The sequence below is a fragment of the Sinohyriopsis cumingii genome, chromosome 16 (assembly GCF_028554795.1).
Source record: "Sinohyriopsis cumingii isolate HCF-2022 chromosome 16, ASM2855479v2, whole genome shotgun sequence".
Lineage (NCBI taxonomy): Eukaryota > Metazoa > Mollusca > Bivalvia > Unionida > Unionidae > Sinohyriopsis > Sinohyriopsis cumingii.
The window spans coordinates 81,885,913-81,909,712 of record NC_142976.1 but is presented as its reverse complement, the minus strand read 5'-3'; the positions used below and the strand labels follow the sequence as shown (position 1 = coordinate 81,909,712).

At 35.6% G+C, this 23,800-nt stretch overlaps 1 protein-coding gene across 1 annotated transcript in view; it reads left to right on the top strand.

Moving 5' to 3' along the window:
• Positions 1-15,427: 15,427 nt before the first annotated feature.
• The window catches only part of LOC149780894 (transmembrane prolyl 4-hydroxylase-like), a 140,514-nt gene continuing 132,141 nt past the window's right edge, over positions 15,428-23,800 (top strand). The window contains exon 1 of the mRNA XM_089936245.1: positions 15,428-15,506. The gene's annotated coding sequence lies outside the window, so the exon portion shown is untranslated. The remainder of the gene's footprint in view (positions 15,507-23,800) is intronic.

Sequence of the window (23,800 nt, the reverse complement as noted above, 5' to 3'; positions counted from 1 at the left end):
GTTCTTTGTCAGGTTTAAATTTCTTTTATTTTTCATTATATGATTTTGTTATGTCAATTTATTTACTAGAGATGATAGTTTTTTTTTTCAGAAAATAATTTGACCTTGACTGTTAGTTTATAAACAGCAGGTGTTGATCTAAATCCTGACCTTGTTTCAAACTTTGTAGCAACTATTGAACACAAGTTCATTTTATTTTAAAATGATTGGTTGCTGTCGAGGTCATGATGGGACTTCGTGTTTAACATGTAAACAATTTTTAAAAAATATTTTATTTCTTAGAGTAAAATGATTGGTTTTCGTCAGGGTTACCTTTAACAAGTAGTTTATTTCCCTAAGTTTCGAGAATATGATCACGTGACCCTTTGTTTACGTTTATGAAGACCATATAACCTCTGTTTTGGAGAATTATTCTCAATAGAAGTTGGCTGTTAAACTGGAAGTTGTATCTTGTCCTCTTTGTAGTTATTTCAAATTACTTGGATTCATAAAGATTAATTCTGTTATTTTTCTGGAAATTACATGTGCTCATGTGAGATTCTTAATCAAAGACAGTTCTTATAAGAAATTTATTTTGATTTCCAAAACTGGTGTGACAATTCTTGTTTCTACAAGGAACTGTAGACTTCAACACTACATATGTCAGCATACGTCATCGTCTTCCATCTTGGATTCTTCGTCGGGATTCGAACTTTTTGTTATTAGGACTACTAAAAATTTATTCTTGGATTATTCTTGGATTATTTTTTCGATTCGATTCTATAAAACCGTAAGTTCATATTTTTTCTATTTTTACAGAATTTTTCCAGGGAAATAAATTATTGTATTTTCAAAGCTTGTTGTTTTCACTCTTTCTTGTGTTACTGTTTATTCCAGCCTAAACACATGACATAAGAAATTTGGGAGATCGTCCTAAGGATAAATTTGATTTTTTGATAGAATATTTTGGAAAACTTTGGTTTTGAAATTTGAATTCCCCTAGTGTTTGAAATTTTTTGTGAAATTGCAAGCTTTTTCTAAAATGTCATTAAAAGTGGAAATCTTTCTTTCAAATCCTACCCGGGAACAATTAGATCTTTTCAAAAAAGACGATTTGATTCAACTTGCCAGAAAATACGATCTTTCTGAGGTAAAAGCTTCCTTAACGAAACAGGAAATAAGACTGACACAAAAATGAAGGAATTATAATTAAAATACAAAATGGAATTGGAGTTGAGGAAGATGGAACTTCAGAAAGATACAGAAGAAAAACAAATGCAAATGCAGTTGCAATTGGAAAAAGAAAAAGAACAAATGAAATTGGAGAAAGAAAAAGAACAAATGTTGTTACAAAAAGAACAAATACAGTTGCAATATGAGAAAGAGAAGAGAGAGAGAGAGAGAGAGAGAGAGAGAGAGAGAGGAAAGGGAGAAGAAAAAACAAATGCAAATGCAGCTAGATGAGGAAGAAAGACAGAAAGAAAGACAAATGCAGTCACAAAAAGAACAAATGCATTTACAAAAGGAAGAAAGAGAGAAAGAGAGAGAGAGGTGCAAATGCAAAGAGAGAAGGAAGAAAGGGAATAGCAGTGTAGAATGAAAGAAATGGAATTGGCAAGTGAAAAGCACAATAACACTTCAAATCCAAATTTAAGTTCTGATCTTGCAAAGAATATTATATTAGTGCCCCCTTTCAGAGAAAAAGAAGTGACAAATATTTTCCTTACTTTGAAAAATTTGCTGAAAATTTAAAATGGCCAAGGGAGCATTGGACTCAATTATTACAATGTGTACTCACTGGTAAAGCTAGTGATATTTACCGTTCACTGTCAGTTCAACAAAGTGGTGACTATGATACGGCCAAAGAATGTATCTTAAGGGATTATGCGTTAGTCCATGAAAAAGAGCAGTTATTTGATAGATGGTGCTTAGTCAAGAAAGTTGAACAAGATTATGACAGTCTTAAACAACTTATATTACTTGAAGAGTTTAAAAACTGTGTCCATAGTGACATTAAGTCTTATCTTGATGAGCATCAGATTGAAACCTTGGAAAATGCTGCTCGTGCTGCTGATGAGTATTTTTTAACTCATAAAGTTCCTTTTGTGGAGTGTGGCTTTGTTAATGTTCCTCTCCATTGTGTAAATTTGTCATCAGACAATCTCAGGACCCGTGACAGTCGGAATATTCTGTGTTTTACCCGTTGAGGGCATATGTTTATTACTAGGCATCGACCTAGCTGGACACAAAATTGTGGTTAATCCACGTGTAACTGACAAGCCTTGCTTTGATCAGAAAGTCTATCATTTTGAAAAATAATTCCCTGATTTATTTCCAGCTTGTGCAGTTACCAGAGATATGGCAAAGAAAGCTCCTGAGAATGATGTTGATAGGGAAAGTATTCCTTTAGATGACACATGTATTGGTCAAGCTTTTGATAAGGTAACTTTCACTCTTGTTTGGATCAGTTAGAAGGTATTGATCACAGTGATCCTCTTTTAAAGATTCATTCTCTTTATTCTAATCAAGGTAATAAACGACAATCACTTGTCATTGAACAGGAAAAAATATCCTGAGATCTCCTGTTTGTTTCAGAATCCATTAGTGAAACTGAAGCTACTGAAGTTCTTGTCTGTTATTTCAATAAAAATGGAATTCTGAGAGATGGAGACCTCCCGAGGTACCTGCTGATGACGAATGTTCAGTGAACTATCAAATTTTAGTTCCAAAACCTTACATACAGGAAATATTTAGTCTGTCCCATGGAACTCCATTGACTGGGCATTTAGGGATCAGTAAAACTTATCACAAGATCTTAACTCACTTCTATTGGCCAAAAATAGAGCCAAGTAAAAGTGACTGGAGTTCACCATGCATGCTTGTTCCAAAATCAGATAAAATTTTCCGTATGGGTACTGATTAAAAGAAGGTGAATAGTTGACAAAAACAGATTCATTCCCATTACCAAGAATCGATGAGTGTATAGATAAGATCGGGAATGCAAAGTATGTCACCAAATTTGACCTTCTGAAAGGATTTTGACAAATTCCACTAAGTACACTTCAGCGTCTCATGAATGTGAGTACCTCTGGTCTAGACAATTGTGATGCTTTATGCATAAATCTTTCTTTTTCTTTATGGGGGAAGTGTTGTGCATATTTGATTTAATTATCTCTGATTTAATATATATTTATTTCAATTTAATTGTTTGTCAGTTTTAATTTTTTATTTTTCATTATGTAGACTTCAACACTACACATTGCAGCATACATCATCATCTTCCATCTTGGATTCATCGTCGGGATTCGAACTTGAAAACAGTAGAATATTTTCTTATTAAGACTACTCAAATTTTATTCTTGGATTATTCTTGGATTATTTTGGATTTGATTCTATAAAACCGTAAGTTCACATTTTTTTTTTATTTTTACAGAATATTTCCAGGGAAATAAATTATTGTATTTTTTGAACGCTTGTTGTTTTCAGTCTTTCTTGTTTTACTGTTTATTCGAGCCTAAACACGTGACATAAGACTTTATGCTGCTTTTACAGTTTACTCCAGAAAAAGGTGACGCACAGCATATAAACATTTTTCCTGTCTATCATTGACAAATTCATGAGACTAGTTACTGAAGTTAAAACTGACTTAGAGGACAGTGTCAAGTGAACGGTATCGGCCAGATTTTGACGTCATGCGGAACACCAGTGTTCATTCAGCCATCTAATGCAATCAGTAATTTGCAAGATACAGAATCTTCGACTAACCAACCACTATATGGATAATCCATCTAGCTGGATGCCTTAGCTTTTTCTTTTACCAATACACTTTTGCCAGAGGGTAGAGCTCAAGCAGACTGAACCCATGTCGTTAAGAGAGTACAACAACGCTCAGGCAGACTGAACCCATGTCGTTAAGAGAGTACCACAACGCTCAGGCAGACTGAACCCATGTCGTTAAGAGAGTACCACAACGCTCAGGCAGACTGAACCCATGTCGTAAATAGAGTACCACAACGCTAAAGCAGACTGAAGCTATGTCGTTAAGAGAGTACCACAACGCTCAGGCAGACTAACCCCATGTCGTTAAGAGAGTACTACAACTCTCGGGCAGGCTGATCGCATGTCGTTAAGAGAGTACCACAACGCTCAGGCAGGCTGAACCCATGTCGTTAAGAGAGCACCACAACGCTCAGGCAGGCTGAACCCATATGGTTAAGAGAGTACCACAACGATCATGCAGACTGAACCCATGTTGTAAATAGAGTACCACAACGCTCAGGCAGGCTGAACCCATATGGTTAAGAGAGTACCACAGCGATCAGGCAGACTGAACCCATGTCGTTAAGAGTGTACCACAACGCCCATTTCTCCAACAGAAGAGAGATCATAATTTGTGCTCTGATCATATCTCGAGCAGGAAGACCATTCCAGATTTATTAACCATTTAAATTAAATCATTAATGAACTTTTGCATTAGTAGTGACAGTTACAACAATGCAATTATGTTGTGATTACAATGTATACTCTTATATTTGTTGTCGCAAACTCTTAAAAAAGATCTTGAAAATATTCAATCTTTTTTTGTTTACCATGTTAATATCTCAAAGAAGAAGTTATATTATGTTGACGTCATTGAAAAACCTGCAACATTACAAAATTCAAATGTGACTTATATCCTGTGATTTGTTTGTCCTACTTGTCTCTCATAATAGTGAAATGTCAAATTGTGACTTTCTGTCTCGGTGTCTTTCTGTCTGTGGCCATCAAGATAATTTTATTATCACTAATCATCTTGCATGTATGGCGGTATTAATGTGTGATTTTAAATTTTAACATTTAAAAAAATATTTGCGATATTTGTTGGTTCTGAGTGAACATTGTGCAGATCTGACCCCCAACATATCCTCACTTTTGTCAAAGAGTTTGGTTAAAAAAAAAGACCTAACTGATCTTGGTGGCAAAGTCAATGGTAATTAGTTGTAATTTAATACTTTTTCATTGAGCTTATGAACACAGCGACTTATAGATATGCACAACTTGAATTTTACTACACTTTGATTGCACTTTGGTCAATAGGTCGATCGTCAGCACTGACAATACAATTATGGTCATATGTCATGACTCGGTGTAGGGGTTGCTACTGGTAGTGTGGTATTATGAGTTTATACCTTCTTACCAGGTGTCAGCTTTATTTGGCTATCGTTATCTAGAGGGCGATCGCCCTCGGTAATGTGTGAAATTATAGATGGAATAAATAAAGATCTGAGCAGATATATAGAACAGAGTAACACAAGCCCCCGTTCATGGAAAAAATTTTTTAATCAATTACATAAACAACTGGGATAATACATTACATTAGGAAGATACATTTCTTTTTGGAATAAATCTTTCACCGAATTTCAAACACAAATATATTTATATAAATAGCCGATCTGTTTTAAATGATAGATTTAGTTCATCATATAATCGAGTGAACGATCGAAGTCATTGCCTTATACAACTTCACAACCTGCTTATTCCGGTCCACTCAAATTTCACTGTGGTGGTTGTTCTCGGTCCTTTCCCTTTTCCTCTTTTTCAACCTCCCTACAGTCTCGCCTCTTTTCGGGGCTCAAACGTTGTGTGGCTAGGTGGATACGTAAGTAAATACTTCATTGGATACGTCCGTGGAGCTCTTTCCCCTTACAAAATAGACATGGAAGATTTAATTTTGGATTTGGTGTATTTGTAATTGTACTGATATTAAATCACTTGAAATCATGGAATACGACTGTGATGAAAGATAGCTTTACCACACCGACACGTTTTAGTACTAATCAGCGATAGTAATGTCTTACAACGTTTCCTCGCGGATAAAATATTCTTTTTAACTGCATTTTAACGTCCTCCATGTGGGGATCTGGTAAACTATTAATATCTCAAAATTAATTCTACATCCTTTTTATAATTTCTTATTAGATATAATTTAAACCATATCGCGTGAAAAGTTTTAAATAGTTTAAGATCCTTTGAAAAGTGTTTATTTTAATACGAAACACTCAGGAATGTATCTTTTGAGTACTGAGATTTCATCGAATGCTAAAATATGTCTGATGAACTATGGCGACTGAAACATTCAGGATCAAATACCCTCTAGTAATAGTATTAGCAGTAGTAGTGGTACTAGTAGTAGTAGTAGTAGTAGTAAAATACATATATGTCTGACAGGTTGTATATCTTTTCCTTCCTTTACATCGACATCTGGTTGAAATCGCCTGTGGTTTAGTATGATAATATATCTTGTAACAAATTACCTGAGTCGATTTTGCTTTCTCTCTTCCTATTTCCTGTGCATAACTCCCGATTTTAGATTTGTATATTGTTCTTCTTTTTCCCAGGTACCTGATTTGAATCTTCTCACCAGGTGTGCAATGTGTTTTACGGCTGATCATATTTCCGAGGAAGGCGTTTAAGACTACTCTGTCCGGAAATTGATGATGCAACGGAAGTAAAACATATGGGAAAAACTAGCAATATCTTTTGTTTGTGAACTTGAAAGTTGTTATTACTTGGTGCAAGTGCTTTGGTTCGTATCAACAGTGTCAGATTAAAGACCACGTGTATGCCAGAACTTTTGACGCCTCAGAAGGTGGTTTAGGTGTTAAGAACAAGCCAGCATTTGGAGAATTACAACCTGTTTGTCGCTAAGCCTTCGTTTTCTTTCGGAACCAATATTAATCTGAAATGATCATCATCTATAACGTTTCTAAAAATATTTCATGATAAATAAGATAGTCGATATTTAAGAAGAATTTTTAAAAAAATAAGAATTGGGAAAAACATTTTTCTCCACTGGAGCACGAATCCACTACTTTAACTCCTCTCTAATCTACTCGGCACGTAACAGGTCTCGTTATGTTGGACGTCACACTCGCGTGAATACTCTTGGCAAAATCATGGCTGATGCAGTCGGAAAGCACAATATTTGACGAAATATCGCCGCATTCACCCCACCCACCCCAACTGTGGAAGATGATTGGTATTTCGATTCTGATAATTGACAAAACCTGGGCTGTCATATAGAATGATATATCAATATCGATGTAAACCAGTTGACCAAGGAATCGGTTGCAATATAATGGATTAGATGACACAGTGGGATATGTACAATAATTGCAAAACAATCGTTACCTTAATCCCCTGATAGAAGATGGTTGATAGTTTAGTCTTAACCTTTGGCAAAATTAGCCATATAGCATCTCTTATCAATTTTAAGGTAAAATGTATCAAGGAATCGACTGGAGAAGGAATTCTTGAAATAACGGAGTGGGACATGTGCAATATTAAGAAAATATCGTTGCTTGTGCTCCTTCCATAATCTTTGCCTACTAGCAAAAATAATTATATTAACGAACTGCTGGTTAAGCTTGAGGAAAATATAACGACTGCTATAGAACAATCCAAAAGTATTAATAATGTTGGGATTTTGTCACTAACAAACAGAAAATTAAAGGAATAAATATGCCGCTGTTCGATTTCGAGTTCTCTGTCCACGTGCGGCCATTTTGTTTTGATTATGGCGTCGTCGTTCACCTGACTTCGTACAGCAGCGTACATCACAGGGAGCATGCGAAGCAAGGAACCAGACTGTCTGAAAAATGATGATGCAACGAAAGTTAAACATAAGGGAAAACTAAAAATACATCTTGTTTGTGAACTTAAGAGTTATTATTCCCGGTGCAAGTACTTTAGTTTGTATTAACAAGATTATATCAACGACCACGTGTTCACCGTGCGATGTGATGTGATGTGATTTTGATTTTTAACGTAGCTTTAACAATTTTTCAGTCATATCGCTATGATGTCTGCAATGTGGCAGTTTATAGTTATGTCTAGCACTGGGGCATCATGCCGCAGACACGTAGCACGATGTCCTACCCAGTCACTTTATCCTCACACCGGGCCGACCAGTCCTAACACTTAATGCTGAACGCAAAGCGAGGCAGCTGTTAGTGCCATTTTTGCAAGTCTTTGGTATGACTCGGCCGGGGATCGAATCCATGACTTCCCGCATCCGAGGCGGAAGCTTTAGAAGGTGGTTTATGCTTTCAGAAAATGCCAGGAAGATTGATTGAGAACAGATACTGTCCTATTTAGACGTTTTTGGTGCATATTTGAAATTTTATCCCACAATTGTTGACACTGATTGTAGCAATGAATAAAATGGGATATTTTTAAATTTATACTCTTTTAGTTAGCAATTTATTTTGCAGTATAGAATTTGAACCACTTTTACAGAATTGTTACTTAACTACTTCATTGCGGTTTTGTCAAGAAATACATGCTTTAAATGAAACACTGTACTTTGCTGTAATTTAGCAACATTATTTTATTCTTCTGTTCAGTATACACAGATACTTCAATACAAAGTAAATATCATCAAACAAACTATTATATTTTTCGCGCCATACAGTGAAACCTGCTTTTGCAGTCGTCTCTTTATAAAGGACCCCTGATAACAAAGAAGCTATTATACGATTCCTTTATGGGGACACCAATTTTGAAACGATCTCGGTTCACGAGGAACGTATTATAGGAACAATTTTTCTTAGCTCCACTCCATGTCTAACCTCTATATAAAAGCACCTGTCCAAAAAGGACAACATTGTGTGCTTCTTTTTAATCCTTTATAGACAGACTTCATTGTATCTAACGGTGTAAAAATGTTCATTTTCGAACAAAAATGAAAATAAACAGGTGTGCGTAAGAATATGCGGTCCTTTAAATTTCAATTTCGAAAATTTGTTGGATCTGATGTGATCGTGCTTTTAGTGTTTATATTGGAGTTTATTACCAGATCATGTTAGTTATAGCCTCTGTCTCCAGCCTCTTCCAGCAAAATCAGTATCTCCATAGCGACACATTCGCAATTTCGAGGGCAATCCTACTGATTATATCTCGGACAGTTTCCGTTTGGATCACTTTGGCTATTTACTAGAAAAGGACTGACAGAGACGTTACGGCTGACTGAACTATATTTTTTCACACGTAACATCTTAATGAATCCCCACAGTCAATCCAATTGCAGAATTAGCCAGGTGGTCCTAATAGACTGGGTTTTCGTTCTTGCGAAGAAATTTCCGGCGAACAACGTGTACATTTCTGCGCCGATATACATCCAATATATATTTTAAAATCGCAGAAATAGCCGAGGTGGTTGCGAATGAATAGCAACAGTGAGCTTGTACATTATCGTCTGTTTCCTGAGCTGGTGATATATTTTGAACATTAACGTATCTTTTTTGAAGACAGACCAATTTTGTACTGAATGTTACTTTATCTTAGGTTTCTCTAAACTATGACAATTATTTATTGTTTAAGATTAGTGACCATAGTATTTGAGGATTAAAGATTTATTTGTAGGGGATAAGAATCTTATATATGAGGATTAAAGATATGTGCCAGTAAACTAGCATTAAAGTAAAAGATAATAATCAAATACATCGATGTTTTTGCTATGTTCACATTTCCTTGTTAAACACTTTTCACAAAATGTTTTAAATATACTATTTCGGTGACATTATGTTACAATGAGTGCCGCGATATCACAAACAAGTTGTCGACAGTTTGTCGTGGATTTTTGTGACGCAAACGTTTAAGTTAGGCCAATAGGATGCGATATTATGATACTTTCTCTTATGAGAAAATTGAAAGATGTGGTGTTTCTCCATAATGGATAGGAACTCATCTGACGATTTCGACCGTCTTGTTGCAGGTAACGGCCTTAACAAAAAAAAAAAAAAAAAAAAAAAAAAAGAGAATGAAATTAAAGATAAATAGCTGGGGGTGTATGGTTTATTGAGAGTAGATCCGTTTTCATAGTTTGGAGGAGGGATGGCTCTAAAAGTGATGAACTATTGTAATTAGCCTAGTTAATCGATGATCATCATTGTTAGGAAATGGAAACTGCTTGAATAAAAATATCTCTATTAATATGATTGAATATTTGCCTCTCTCTCACTCTCTCTAACATTTTATATGGTGCTAACAGTGCGTGCTGGTGCGCCGTAAAACTAAATCAGTTGATCAATCAATCATCTCTCTCTCTCTCTCTCTCTCTCTCTCTCTCTCTCTCTCTCTCTATATATATATATATATATATATATATATATATATATATATATATATATATATATATATATATATATATTCTGCTTAATTCTGTCAAGCATGCATGTGACCCATTTAAGTATTCTAGGCACTTTTAATATAATTCACTGATCCAGTAAAATACTCCTAAGTCAACAATTTTAATATTACATTATCGTGAGATTTTAAAAAATCCAACGAATAAAAGTCGATTCCTCAAGGAATGAGCATTTATTTTTATGTTACGTCTAGCAGCTTGACTAATGGACCCTTGATGATCAAATTCTGTCTGTAATATAATTTGAAAAATGACTGTTTCATCATTTTTACTGCACGCGCTCCCGCAGGGAAAGCATTGAACGGTGACGTCATTACACGTTCTGTAATTATCGTCTGCTGCAAAAAGTATGCTTGAGATCTGTCAACAGGGAAGTAATTATTTTTCCAGAATGAGATTTCACTCTTTATAACAAACGATAGATATTGCTTATGCACATGTTTATGTTTTAAATGCAAGATTTATTTGATGTAAATTTAACCGACAAGTTCCAATTTTGGCAAGGGAAAATGCTACACGTATCTGTTCATATAAATTAATCAGATTTTAGTCGATAATAGCCTCAGCATTCTTTTTTTTTTTTTTGGGGGGGGGCATTTTGTTTAAAAATCATTTTCATTGATTCATCTGAGCATAATTTACACAACAGTTACGTATAGTAAGTAAGGTCCTTTTTAAAAATGTATCCAATACGACACAGTGAATAAATTACTACAGTTTAATAGTAATATTTGTCAAACAATCAGTCACTCAATATATTTATCTTTCTATTTATCTGGAAATTGCAACTAGACTAGAAAAGGCGAAAATGGGCATTACCTGTTGATAGTCTAGTCAAGGTAAGCAATCATTGGCATGTTAATCGACTGATTTCAGACATAAATAAAATAAACTTCTAAAACATCTCATTACATCGTTAAAAACATGCAACCGTGGTTTCCATTATACTTGTTTTCCAATTAAAGAAAAAGAAAAAAGAAGCGTTATCATACCTAGTCTAAGAAGGGTCAGGCAATCCAGCTACACTATTTCTACATTTACAATCGCTCAATATTATAGGTCAGTTCTGAGTTAATTAAAGACTGCCATTTCATGTGGATTTATCAATTTTTTTTAGACATTTGATACATCTGGTTTTTTTCCTTCTGAAATCATTTCCATTATACAGACATAATATTGTGATGTGCTTACCTACGATCAATGGTTTCTAATCTATTGCTTATTGGGTTGATTTTCCGTCTGTTCCACAGGGAGTTTTTCAAATACGGAACATTTCCCGAAAGGTAAATAACTTTTTTTTTACATGATTATACATGGTCTCGAAATTTTCAATATTTGAACGGAAAACCCCCACAGCAAATTTAGAGTATATACATGTCTCATAAATACAAATGGTTTAAATTATTATGTGGATGAACATTTCATATTGTTAAAAATTTATTAAAAAGCTAATAATAATTTAAGTTTTAATCTGACTACAATCTCTTGCTTAAAACTGGCATGTCCAGCCAGGAAATATTTATATTTTGACAGTTTGACCTTGAGACTCAGCATGCGGCTTGTAAAGTGTTTTTTGTTTTGCGGTGTTTACGGTAAACAGGAGTACACCAGAAGGAATGGGGAGAAATGAGCTTAAAACTTTCATGCCTGTGCATGTGCAACATGCACGTTTCAGCTAGTAACATAAATCAATTACAATAGGGTTTGCCGAAGAGCCAATGTGTGAGTCTGCTCCAAAAGGTAAAACATTTTTAAACAGAGTTAAGGTGTTCCACTGCCTAAATAGACTTTATTCGCAAGATTGCCAGAAAAAGCCAAGCCTGAAATCACGTTATAACTCCGACCTATTTAATTTACGATACCTGGCTTTGAGTAGGCAAATGTAAGGCTTAATACGGTAAACACAGAGAAGTTTCTTCATATGAACCCAGAGAATAGACCGACGTTTACGGCTATCTTTTATTGCTCTCCCGGCAATTCAATCTTTACGAGGAGTATCATTTCTTCATTAGTTTACCAGCAAAAATTGTTTGAACATCCTTGTTTTGCTTGTAGTTTTTTGTCTTCTAAAGCATTAACACAAGTAGTAAAGCGTTCTCCTCGAGAAAATGTATAAAACTGCAATTTTCAATAAAAAAAAACGAGGGAAGTAAATATACAGATAAGTTTCTTGTTTTAAAAGACTTCTGACAGACTTTGAATATGGTGAAGACATGCTACTCTATAATGACCAAAGTAAGTACGTAATAAAAAAAAATGAATAAATAAATGGATGTCGTGAGCATTGCACAAAACTGGGAAATTTCAACCTGTCCTATCCAATATTGCAGAGTTTTATCAGATACTGTTCGTATGAAATTAAACAGAATAAAGAATGCGCAGTGCACTAGAATTATTCTTTTGAAGCTACAGATAATATCCGCGTTGACTTCAATGTAAACTAATCCAATATTCATCGTACATTTATCACGAGACTCCTGCTTGACGCATGGTCGTATCGCAAAACTGGAACAAAAGTGTTACCGCCATCGGACTTCCCCCTTCAACTTTTTTTTTTTAAAGATCATGTTTCCCATGTAACTTATTCAAAGATCTGTTATTTTAGTTATCTGTCTTGACAAACATCTATTTTAGAACTTCACTTTCTAAACAGAAAACTCTGTGGATGATGATGATGTTTATTATTATTATTATTATTATTATCTTTCATGTTGTGTATTTAACTTTTGCGTAAATATTACGATTATAATATTATGATATAAATAGTTATGTGCAAAAGTGTAGAAATAAATCTTTACATGCTTCTTCATAGACTGGTAAATTCGTTTCAATAAACTTAACTTTATCGTATTTGACACATATTAGAGAGAAATGGTAGAATGGTAGCCGAAGAATGAGGGCTCTTTAAAAAAAAATAAAAAAAACAGATAAAGATTTACACAATTTCGTCCTTTGTAAGTAACGTGTTTTGAAACTGGAGCAAATTAACTTTATTGAAGAGCCACCAATTTCTTTAAGAATATTTTGTTGCAGGGCATTGAAAATAATTGTTGAAATGGTGTGTGTGCATGTGTGTGTGTGCGTGAGAGAGAGAGAGAGAGAGAGAGAGAGAGAGAGATGAATGTATACATTACGGGGAAACGAAAATGCCGTATTACTTTATTACCGAGTAACTCCACTCGCTTCAGCTAGTATTATATAGCATTGACTCGAGACCGCACGGTCTCCAAGGTAATGTATTAATTTTATTATGGAAAGAGAGCACTATTTTAAAGACAATTTTGAATATGTATCAGCCAATTTAACTGGATCTAAATTTCAGTTGAAATTATCGATGAATGGATGCCATCGGTCTCAATGTTCGCATTACCAATAATACGTTTTAAAAAGACAAATGCACATTCAGTTTACTATTTCCTTAGCCCTGCACTTAGGAACATCGAGAAGTGATCTAATCTTTAGTTTAAACCTACAGAGAAACTAAATATGGTGCAAGACAAATAAGAAGTCTAGATACTGCAGGTACCGTATTCTTCCCCGTGTCACTAAGATCACAGTTAGATGCATACAAAACATTTACAATCAATACGAAATGAGAAATTAAGGATTAGAACGGAAGCTTATACAGTTTCTCTGTTTTAAATATTCAGCTAAATGTAAACATAGTGGCAGAATGAACAATATCATGTGTGTGTGTGTGTGTGTGTGTGTGTGTGAGAGAGAGAGAGAGAGAGAGAGAGATGTATGTATACACTACGGGAAAACGAAAATGCCGTATTACTGAGTAAATACCTCAAAATGTCAAAGTTTACAGTCAGTTTATTACGCAAGTCATTTACATTATGACAAGAAATGTATAAAACGTGAAGAAAGAAAATTGAGTGTCAAGATAAATGTGAGAGACAACAAGAAAAAGATGGACATTGTAGAAAGAGGGTCCATTGGATAACTCTCGAGAATAATGCTTTCTCGGGCAACGAATAAGTACGGACACGAAGATTGCCTGTTTCTCCCGAGCATAATATTGTTTTGAAATCATCCCCAGACATGAAAGTAAGTATTATTTTCAAGGAACAGTGCTGTATAAATCTCTTATTTAAGGGTTTCTTTTCCCAATAAATTTAGCACCAAAAATACGAACATTAACTTCGTATAATAACATGCCCCTGTAAGAGAAGAAATAGGGTTAAGTTACTTTGCGGTCATAGAGTTTGAAGCATCATAAAAACTATGTTAGTAGTACAGATGCACTCCAAACATTTGTCATATAACACAGGTCTTTAAAAAGTACCTCCGAGGCAAAAGTGAGATAGACTTCAAATACAGACCTAAAAGCTGGTTGGAAATTCCAAGAATTATTGTCGCAAAACCGATCTTTTTAATAGCGGTAAATATTCAGAATCTTCAAAGAGCTTCAGTTCCGAATGCTTCACGCCAATGTGATGATTGATGAAAATATTTCTTTAACCTATCTGATAATTATCTTCCTAACTAGCCGAAGGTAGACACCGTGCTTATCTGTTAATGTTGTATATATCTACATCCTTGCTCTTTCTTCACACAGCCTCATTAGTTCTACTATATATATATATATATATATATATATATATATATATATATATATATATATATATATATATATATATATATATATATATATATATATATATATATATATATTCTGCATTACATTCTTTGCACATAATAAAACTTGTAATGACCATTTTAGTATCACATATTGCTTGAAAACAGGGAAACGTCACCATCCACTAGTTATTTCTTTTGTTTTGTTTTTTTGTCATCGTGTTCTTTGAAACCGGTACGAAATCACTATCTAACCTTTCTAACATTTTGACAAGTATGAAACACCTTTTCTTGAACGGATCTGCATTTAATAGTTTGACCACTTAATCTGTTAGTACAAGTGTCAAACTGATTCATCAATCGATAGATTATTTTATGTTTCTTTCCTTTGTCTATGAGCAAGAAAAAAAGCGAAAATTTCACTCTGACCCCAATTTCACCGACATTCTTAAAAGTGATATTTGATTGTACATTGTTTATGTAGGGTTTTAATTTGATCCAATTAGATTGGCGGAGGCTGGTTTCTAGGGTTGATTTTATAACCAAGACTTAAATCTTGTTTATAAAACCCGTTTTTTTTTTTTTTGTGGGAGAGGTCGTGGGGGGGGGGGGAACGTTCGGTGTGTGTGGGGGGATAGCCTCAGCTGATTACATTCCCATTATTATTACTTTGGATGTATGGAATATAAGGGCACGGAAAACATCTTCATTGCTTCGTCAGAAGCTAGCATTTGTAACAATCCAATAGGCTTTTACGGTAAGTGGATTTTATTTAAATTCGTATAAATGCCAGCTCCGATATCATTTATTCAATGTTACATAGAACCGACTGTAGTATTATAAGTCTTGAAATTTCAAAGATATTGTCAATCTTTTTGTAAGAAAATGCCAAGGAATGTTTAACATGAAGTCATATTGCATACAAAATTTTCATTGTAATCTACTCTTCAAAACAACTTTCGATGTGATATTTTAGGGTTGTATTAGTAATACCTGATGGAGTTTTCAAAGCCGTGCAGCTGGATCTAAGTTTGGCTACATGTTGATATAACAGCGTTATTGTAGGGTACGCTGTAGTGGTTTTGTTGTTAGCAACGACTATGTTCTAAGTTTTGTTAGCTACAAACTTTACAAGCAAAATATGAATTAAATCTGAACAATTTTTATTTTATTTTAATGCTTTACTCTCAATGCTTTGTTAAACCTAAGGAAACTTAGGCCTGGTATACGTATGAAAGCACGGCACCAAGTCAACGAACCTGCATCACGGTATCTACAGCATGCCACGTGTTGTGTGTTTCCGTTATATTACTGTCCACTGGCACATTTTTCATCTGACTGGATGGAACGTGTTCCGACTGCCTAGCCCTAATTGGTGAAAATGACCTTTAATTAGTGAAAATACTTATTTGTCATCCGTGGCAGACGACTTGTACAAATGCTCAATGTTTTTCGTCTGCCTGCAGCTGTTATTGGTAACTGAAGATGGCAATATTTGTCGTTGAAGTAGAGCGAGCGGTTGATGCTATCACCAAGTGACTCAAGGCAGGAAAACTATCCCTCCCTATCTTGGAGATAGCTCGAATCAAAGACAGTTGTTGCCGACAATCGCAGCCCTGATTCCAGATTTTGCATCTGTATTTAAATTATATTTGTTATCAAAGGGGTGAAGTTGAAGGCAGATAACGGAGGAGAAAATTTTCTTAATGTATAAATCTTGTACTAAAGAAAGCTCAGATATTGGTTAGGAAATGAACTGATTTTATTTGCTTTTTAAACGCGTTTCAATTCAATTGGTAAACATTAAGTAGCCAGATGTGTGGAGAAAAAAACGAGCACATAAATTTGGAGAAATGTATTAACAAGATAATATGATTTGATATCTCTACTCTCAGATAGGATGCAAATTTTCCGCAATATAAATTTGACGAAGATGCCCACTAACGTGATATTCACGCATTTCTTAATGAATGGCTGCTGCTATCATGGCAAGAGACTAAACGCAGCCCTTTAGACATTGGAACTCCAATAGCTCCAACTTTAAGACATGGATAGACATATACTTGCTACATAGCAATTGTAATGAAGACGTGAAAGACTTTCAAACAAAATCTTTTTTTTTCTTTCTCTCAGTTGAACCGATTAAGTATATTTAAATGACAGTTGATCCCCTTCGTACTCTCGTCTTCACCATCATACTCTTCGTCGTTCTACTCCAAATCCTTCTTCCTTATTCAAGTCTTAAAGGTCGTGACTATCGCTGTGCTGTTCCATTATTGGCCAACATTACAAAGACCATACAATAAAGAATTCGCTCATATATTTCCAGATTTTAGAAAGTCTAACTTAGAGTTTAAATTGACCTTCACAGTCAATCTAATAGTATTATTAGAAACGATAATCTTTGCTACAGAAGAGATGGCACCATTGTTCTTTTGATAGCACTTAGCAAATATAAGATATGCGCGCTATTTTTCAGCTGGCAACAGATGAATTGCATCGCAAAGTGTACATTTCTATGTAAATCTAACGTGACGGGAAAAATGTCCAGTCAATGTATAGAACGATTTATTGAATGGAAAATTTTAAAGCATAGTTTCACCCGAAAGGCTGAGAAATAATAATTTAAAAAAAAGTCTTTCATTACACCGATACAACAATCAAAGTGACCCTGTCGTGCAATGGCCGGTACAGTCATCGATTTTGAAGTTAGTTTTGCGTTGATTTCTCTCAGCATTTTGGGAAAGCTGTTAATTGGACCAAATCCTCTAAATTCTTCTTTGTCTTCTTTAATTCATTAATTATTGGGAAATGACACTTTATTCTGTGACATATTTGTTGCCACCATTTTTGGGAATATATTATTTAAATCGTGATAACATATAATCTCTCAATAGACGATGCCGTTACTTAAGGCATGTCCGAGTTTCCTCTAACCCATACCACCTAATTTTTGATATTTGGACATTTATGTCGGGGTGTAGGGTCAGAGCGCAATCCCTATCAAAAAGTTGGAATTCGCCGACACCATACCATTTGGTGTCGGCATGGGGTTGCCGCTTACTAGCCGGCCCAGCATTCGTTATGTCTTTAATCCGCTGATACACGAGACGACAGTAAGTCGTTGCTAAAATTTGACCTGGATCTGTCCATTTGTATTCCTAGTCACGTGACTACACAACTCTCGCAACCGATATCTCAATGATATCAGAGGTCATACAGTCACGTGATATCAACAACAGACCATTTCTAGTGTTGCTGTAGGAAAACAAATCGAACATATAAATAAAGTCATGTAATTTTTATAGAAAAATAATAAAAAAAACTTTCAAAATATTTATTGTGAAAATAACGACGAAAATCTGTAAATGTTGCAGAAATTTGAAGAAAACCAGATTCCCTATGAAAGGCAAGTGTCAATGTGGTAGTCACGTGACACCAACAAAAAAAAAACATCGCTGACACGTGCTCGGTACTTCTTGAAAATGGTTTTCTCCACCCTGCTGCGATACCGACAGGTTTCTGTTCGTTGCTCTTAGAATAAATATGTTGAGAATTAAGTGTGCATTATATTTATTTGCAAACATTAAGTGACTTCTATATAATATGTCCAAATTATATGTACAACAACTTGGGAAATTTATTTCGATATCACGTGACTATATGACCTCTGACATGTAGGTTCCGAGATTTGTATAGTCATGTGACTCGGAATGCAAATGGCCAGATCCAGGTCAAATTTCAGCAACGACGTACTTTCGTCTAGTCTGTCAGCGGATTAAAGACATGACGAATGCTATGCTCACGATTTTTGAGAAAATAAATCATATTCCTATCGATTTCATGCAGGTATATCTCGATGAAAGCTGGTTCAATTGTGCTGGGTCGGCTAGAAAGCGGCAACCCCATGCCGACACCAAATGGTAATTCCAACTTTTCGATAAGGAATGCGCTCTGACCCTACACCCAAAAAACTGTCCAAATATCAAAAAATGGGGTGGCAAGGGTCAGAGGAAACTCGGACTAGTCATAAATGCGCATTTGCAATACAATATGCGGAACACTTACCGTTTACCATGTGGTCAAGGTGAAAGTCGAGAATGCTGCAGGAAGGCTAAATACGATTTTCATTTGTTCTTATAACGATAAGCTGAGTGAAACTCAGTCGGTTGAATTTGTGTACACTGTCTATCTATTTGCTTTATTTCTGCTATACGTTAAATGCCGCCCTTAAGGTTATGCGGACACTTATAAAAACAAACTGTAAAGCCAGATCAGGAAATTCTCAATTGAATCATTTAAAAGAAGTTAAAATTACAACGGATTTCCATTTAGTTACTTGCTTATGATTTTTATACTTGATGAACTGATGTATCAATTTCGAGTTAAATGTAACGATGGAAGAGACACCCGCTAGGAGCTTGCTGTGCTATCTCGGGTTTGCTTTCAATGTTAAATCAACCCATTAGAGCTGCATTTGCTTATCTGTTTATTTACGAGCAAAATTTTTAGTTTATCCTCGTAATGTATACATACAACGCTACGATACAATAATGTAACTTTTGATCAGTTGCTTGGTGTCTTTTTAAATGTACACGCTTTTTCGAGTTAACCTATAATTGTTGTAAGATTATATTTTGTTATATTAGGGGCTTTTTTCTTTCTAAATCTATATGTATATTTAACTCTCGCAATAAAATAAGGCTCACTGAGTGACAAATGTGTATTAAAAGCACTAAAATTCCTCTAAATATTGGTAATCTTTTTGTCTCGTGCCGAGTGAACAGCACACCTTCTATTGAACTCTGAGACACGAAGAAATGCATTCGACGGGGTAGACAGTTAGGTATTGAAAGATAATGGTTTAGTGTTTCCGGGGAAAACTGCCTGCAAAAAGATTTGTATGTATTAAACGAACACAGTGGTTGTATGAGCCCAAGAAAAGAGAGAGAGAGAGAGAGAGAGAGAGAGAGTATGTGTGTTTGTGTGTGACTTGGATTTTTAACATAGCTTTAACATGCCGCAGACATGATGTCCCACCCAGTCACACTGTTCTGACACCAGGCCGACCAGTCCTAATACTATCCTCTTAATGCTGAGCGCCAAGCGGCGCAGCTGTTAGTACCATTTTTGTAAGTCTTTGGTATGACTCGTCCAGGGATCAAACCCACGACCTCCCGCATCTGAGGCAGACGCTCTAACCAATAGGCCACCGGAGCGGTTAGAGAGAGAGAGAGAGAGAGAGAGAGAGAGAGAGAGGATTCCAAGCCAGTTAATTTTTACAAAGAACCCTACAACAATACATCAAGAAACTCGAAGAAACACATAAATAGGGATATGTTTCATTTCTTACATTTCATTTATCGTAATCGATCTGAAATATAACAACATGTTTAAAGCGAACAACAGAAATACGGCGGAGTTCTGATGACTTGATATAAGAAAAAATGCCATATCACGTTTTCAATCGAGTAGTATACGTAATTGAAGGAGAGAGTTGTGGTGTAAACAAACTCAGTCTCTCTACATCGAGTACACCAGTATGTTGGACTCTCTCGGCATAAACGTATGGTTTGCAGTCACAATGCTATTTCGCAGATGGGGGATTCTCCCTTGTCACCCCATATCAAATCTTCGCGCTCTGTAATGCACGGCTTCTCCATCTGCATCAGACCCATCCAACGGTGACCCAGGATTTGTAATCCAAATTTCGTGACACATATTATTTGTCCTTCTCGTATGAATGCATGTACATAGCTTGGAAAAAAGATATAAAAATGTCAATGTAATTGCAATTCGTGCATACTTTGCTTTGAACCTCTCCCAGGAACCCCAGGACAGTTGTTGTTGTTGTTAGGTTTAACGCCATTTTTCAGCACACGATAGGCTATACATGGCGGCCAGTATTAATGGTGGAGGAAGAACCGGGAAATCCCCGGAAAGAACCACCGACCCTCGAGAAGCTACTGGCAAGCTTTCTACATAACCACATTGGCCGAATCCGAGACTCGAACCCACACAGACAGAGGTCAGATGGCAGTGATCCGTAACGGAGAGCGCTTTAGACCACTTGGCCACCCCAGGACAGAGACCCAAAACTCAAACCCTTTTGCAGATAGTAACCACATGGGTAACCATTGTAACGAATCTTATGAATTTCCAGCAGCGACATAGGAGGAGCTGTTGTGACAGACAGACAGGTGGACAAACATGTTATCACATAATCCCATTGCTGAAGGACTGAGATGAAACCAAGCTAAATATAATGTCACGATAAGTATTCGAAAGAGAAGAAGAAAAAAAAAAACATGATTCCAAAGTATTTCTTACAAAGCAGATAGAATAAAAAATCAGAAAGGAAAAATGTCATATTTGGTTTTATTTTTTAATGTAAGAACCGTATTTGAGCGAAGTGTTTACAATCGCCTACGTTTATATATATATATATATATATATATATATATATATATATATATATATATATATATATATATATATATATATATATATATATATATATATATATATATATATAATGTACTTCTATTATGCGAAAGGGAAAGTTCTGAATATTTTAGAAACATTATTAAACATTATTATGGAACGTAATGCAAGATTGAGAAAGTCTTGATCCTGTGCTCGTGACCCGTGTTATAAAAGATGCCTATAATCACAAACCGTCTAAATCGATATATTTATAATTCGTTTTAGATAAAGAAGGTATGAGGATTACCATGCAAATCCCTTCTGTAAGAGAGAGAGAGAGAGGGCAATTACAGAGTTTGCGATATTTCTGATGACTATTTATAATGTTTTCTCATACTAGTTGTACGGCTTAATCGCTGTCCTCATATAAGAGTTTCGCCGTAGCAGTATTCCTGATATTTGTTTTTTGGACTAGGAATATTGTGAATCTGATATTTGTTTTTGGGACTAGGAATATTGTATATCTGATATTATTTTTTGATATTTTTTTTGGACTAGGAATATTGTTTATCTAATATTTGTTGTTTTTGGACTAGGAATATTGTATATCTGATATGGGACTAGGAATATTGTATATCTGATATGGGACTAGGAATATTGTATATCTGATATGGGACTAGGAATATTGTATATCTGATATTTGGTTTTTAGAACTAGTAATAGTGTACGATTGGTAGCCTGCTGCTCAGACCTCTTACCAAGCTTTTAATTAGACACCTGGTACACATTGGAACACTTTAACCCAGAGCAGTGAGAACCCAAAGAAAAGAGGCCGCCATTATGTACATTCGTAATAATCAGTGGCATTTGTTCACTTGCTGCTCAATGCCTTGTGTTCTTTTATTTTATTTTATTTTGCTCTTTGAGCTCCATCGTCTACCCTGTTGATATGTTTGGTTGCGAGCTTGTAGCCTGAATGACGTTATTGCTTTTCAAAGTTTATTTAAGAGCCAAATGTACACAGACGAACACACAAATGGGTATATAAAGCATTTACTGAACCATTTCACTCACTTTCACTGTCATATCGCTATCTTTGGACATGAGATATGCACGTCTTGATCATTAGCGCGTGCACGGCAGCCGGGAAAATTACGGGATGCCGAGTTACAATTATATGCAGTATGCTCCCCGCTGACATCACGTGCAGTAGATGCATGTTGGAATGTACGTACTTCAATTTCTTACATCTTAAGGTAGTTTTTCAAGTAAAGGTCCACTTCAAAGTGATGCACAACTTTTACATACGGGCTCGAGGCTCATTCCCGAGTTAATGACAGCAAATGTTTTGTTACATTCTTTGTGTTCGTCCTGTATTAAAATTATGAAAAGCTTATATATTTAACAAAGGGTAGAAAATCCTGCGGATTATATATGCATGTTGGAGTCCATGTACTTTTATTTCTGAGTTTTTTTGAGGTATTATAATAAATGAAGGTCCACTTAAAACCAATGAAAACCTTGAAGACTTGTAAACGGGTTCTCGTAGGTGAAAACCACTGCATTTTTAGTTCCTTCTTTCTTGAGCAGTACTCACATTATGCAGTACAATTTCGTCACGAAAATAAATAACGAAACGAATAACGAAACTTATTAAGTGAAAAGCATTGTCACATACTTCTTGTTAATTACAGTCTGCCACAGGACAAAGGGTGACGGTTACTAAATTGTGAATGACGTGATCAAACGTCTGTCCAGCAATAATTCTGGAAAAGGTCTGTTAGGACGTAGGGTGATATGTGATATGCTATTTATCTAGGAGCTGATCGACCACTGTGTTATTGCTCAGATCGAGTAATCAATAACATCAAATATGAAATTAATGGATGGAATAACAGAGATCTGAGCAGAGATAAAGAACAGAAAAACACGACCCTGCGTATCTAAAATATAACAATTTAATCAATTACATCAGTGGTTCCCAAAGTGGGCGGTACCGCCCCCTTGCGGGCGGTGGAATTACTGAGGGGGGGGGCGCTAATGCTGAATAATGCTTTTTACGGGGTAAGGTAGGGGCGCTGAGGATAATCAAAGGGGCGCTGACCCCGAAAATGTTTGTGAACCACCGAATTACATAAACAAAATGAAACTGAACATGACATTTGAAAGATACAACTACTCTTAGAAATAGAAATACAAAGATTATGCGAAATACGATTAGCCATTTTGTTATACCGATTAAACATATGGCATTATAGAAGCGAATGACCGATCGAACTCAATTGCAAGCTTATCATAATAATCTGGTTACTTCCGGTCCTTTCCAAAGAACTGTTGCTGGCAGGTCAGCGTTGCCGTTTTTCTTCTTATTCTTCTCCTCTCTCTCTCTCTCTCTCTCTCTCTCTCTCTCTCTCTCTCTCGTACAAAAATCATAAGCCCCGAGTGGCCGAGTGGTATAAAGCGCTCTCCGTTACGGATCACTGCCATCTTACCTCTGTCTGCGTGAGTTCGAGTCTCGGATTTGGCTAATCTGGGTATGTGAGAAAGCTTGCCAGTAGGTCGGTGGTTCTTTCCGGGGTTTTATAGGTTTCTTTCTCCACCATTAATACTGGCCGCCATGTACAG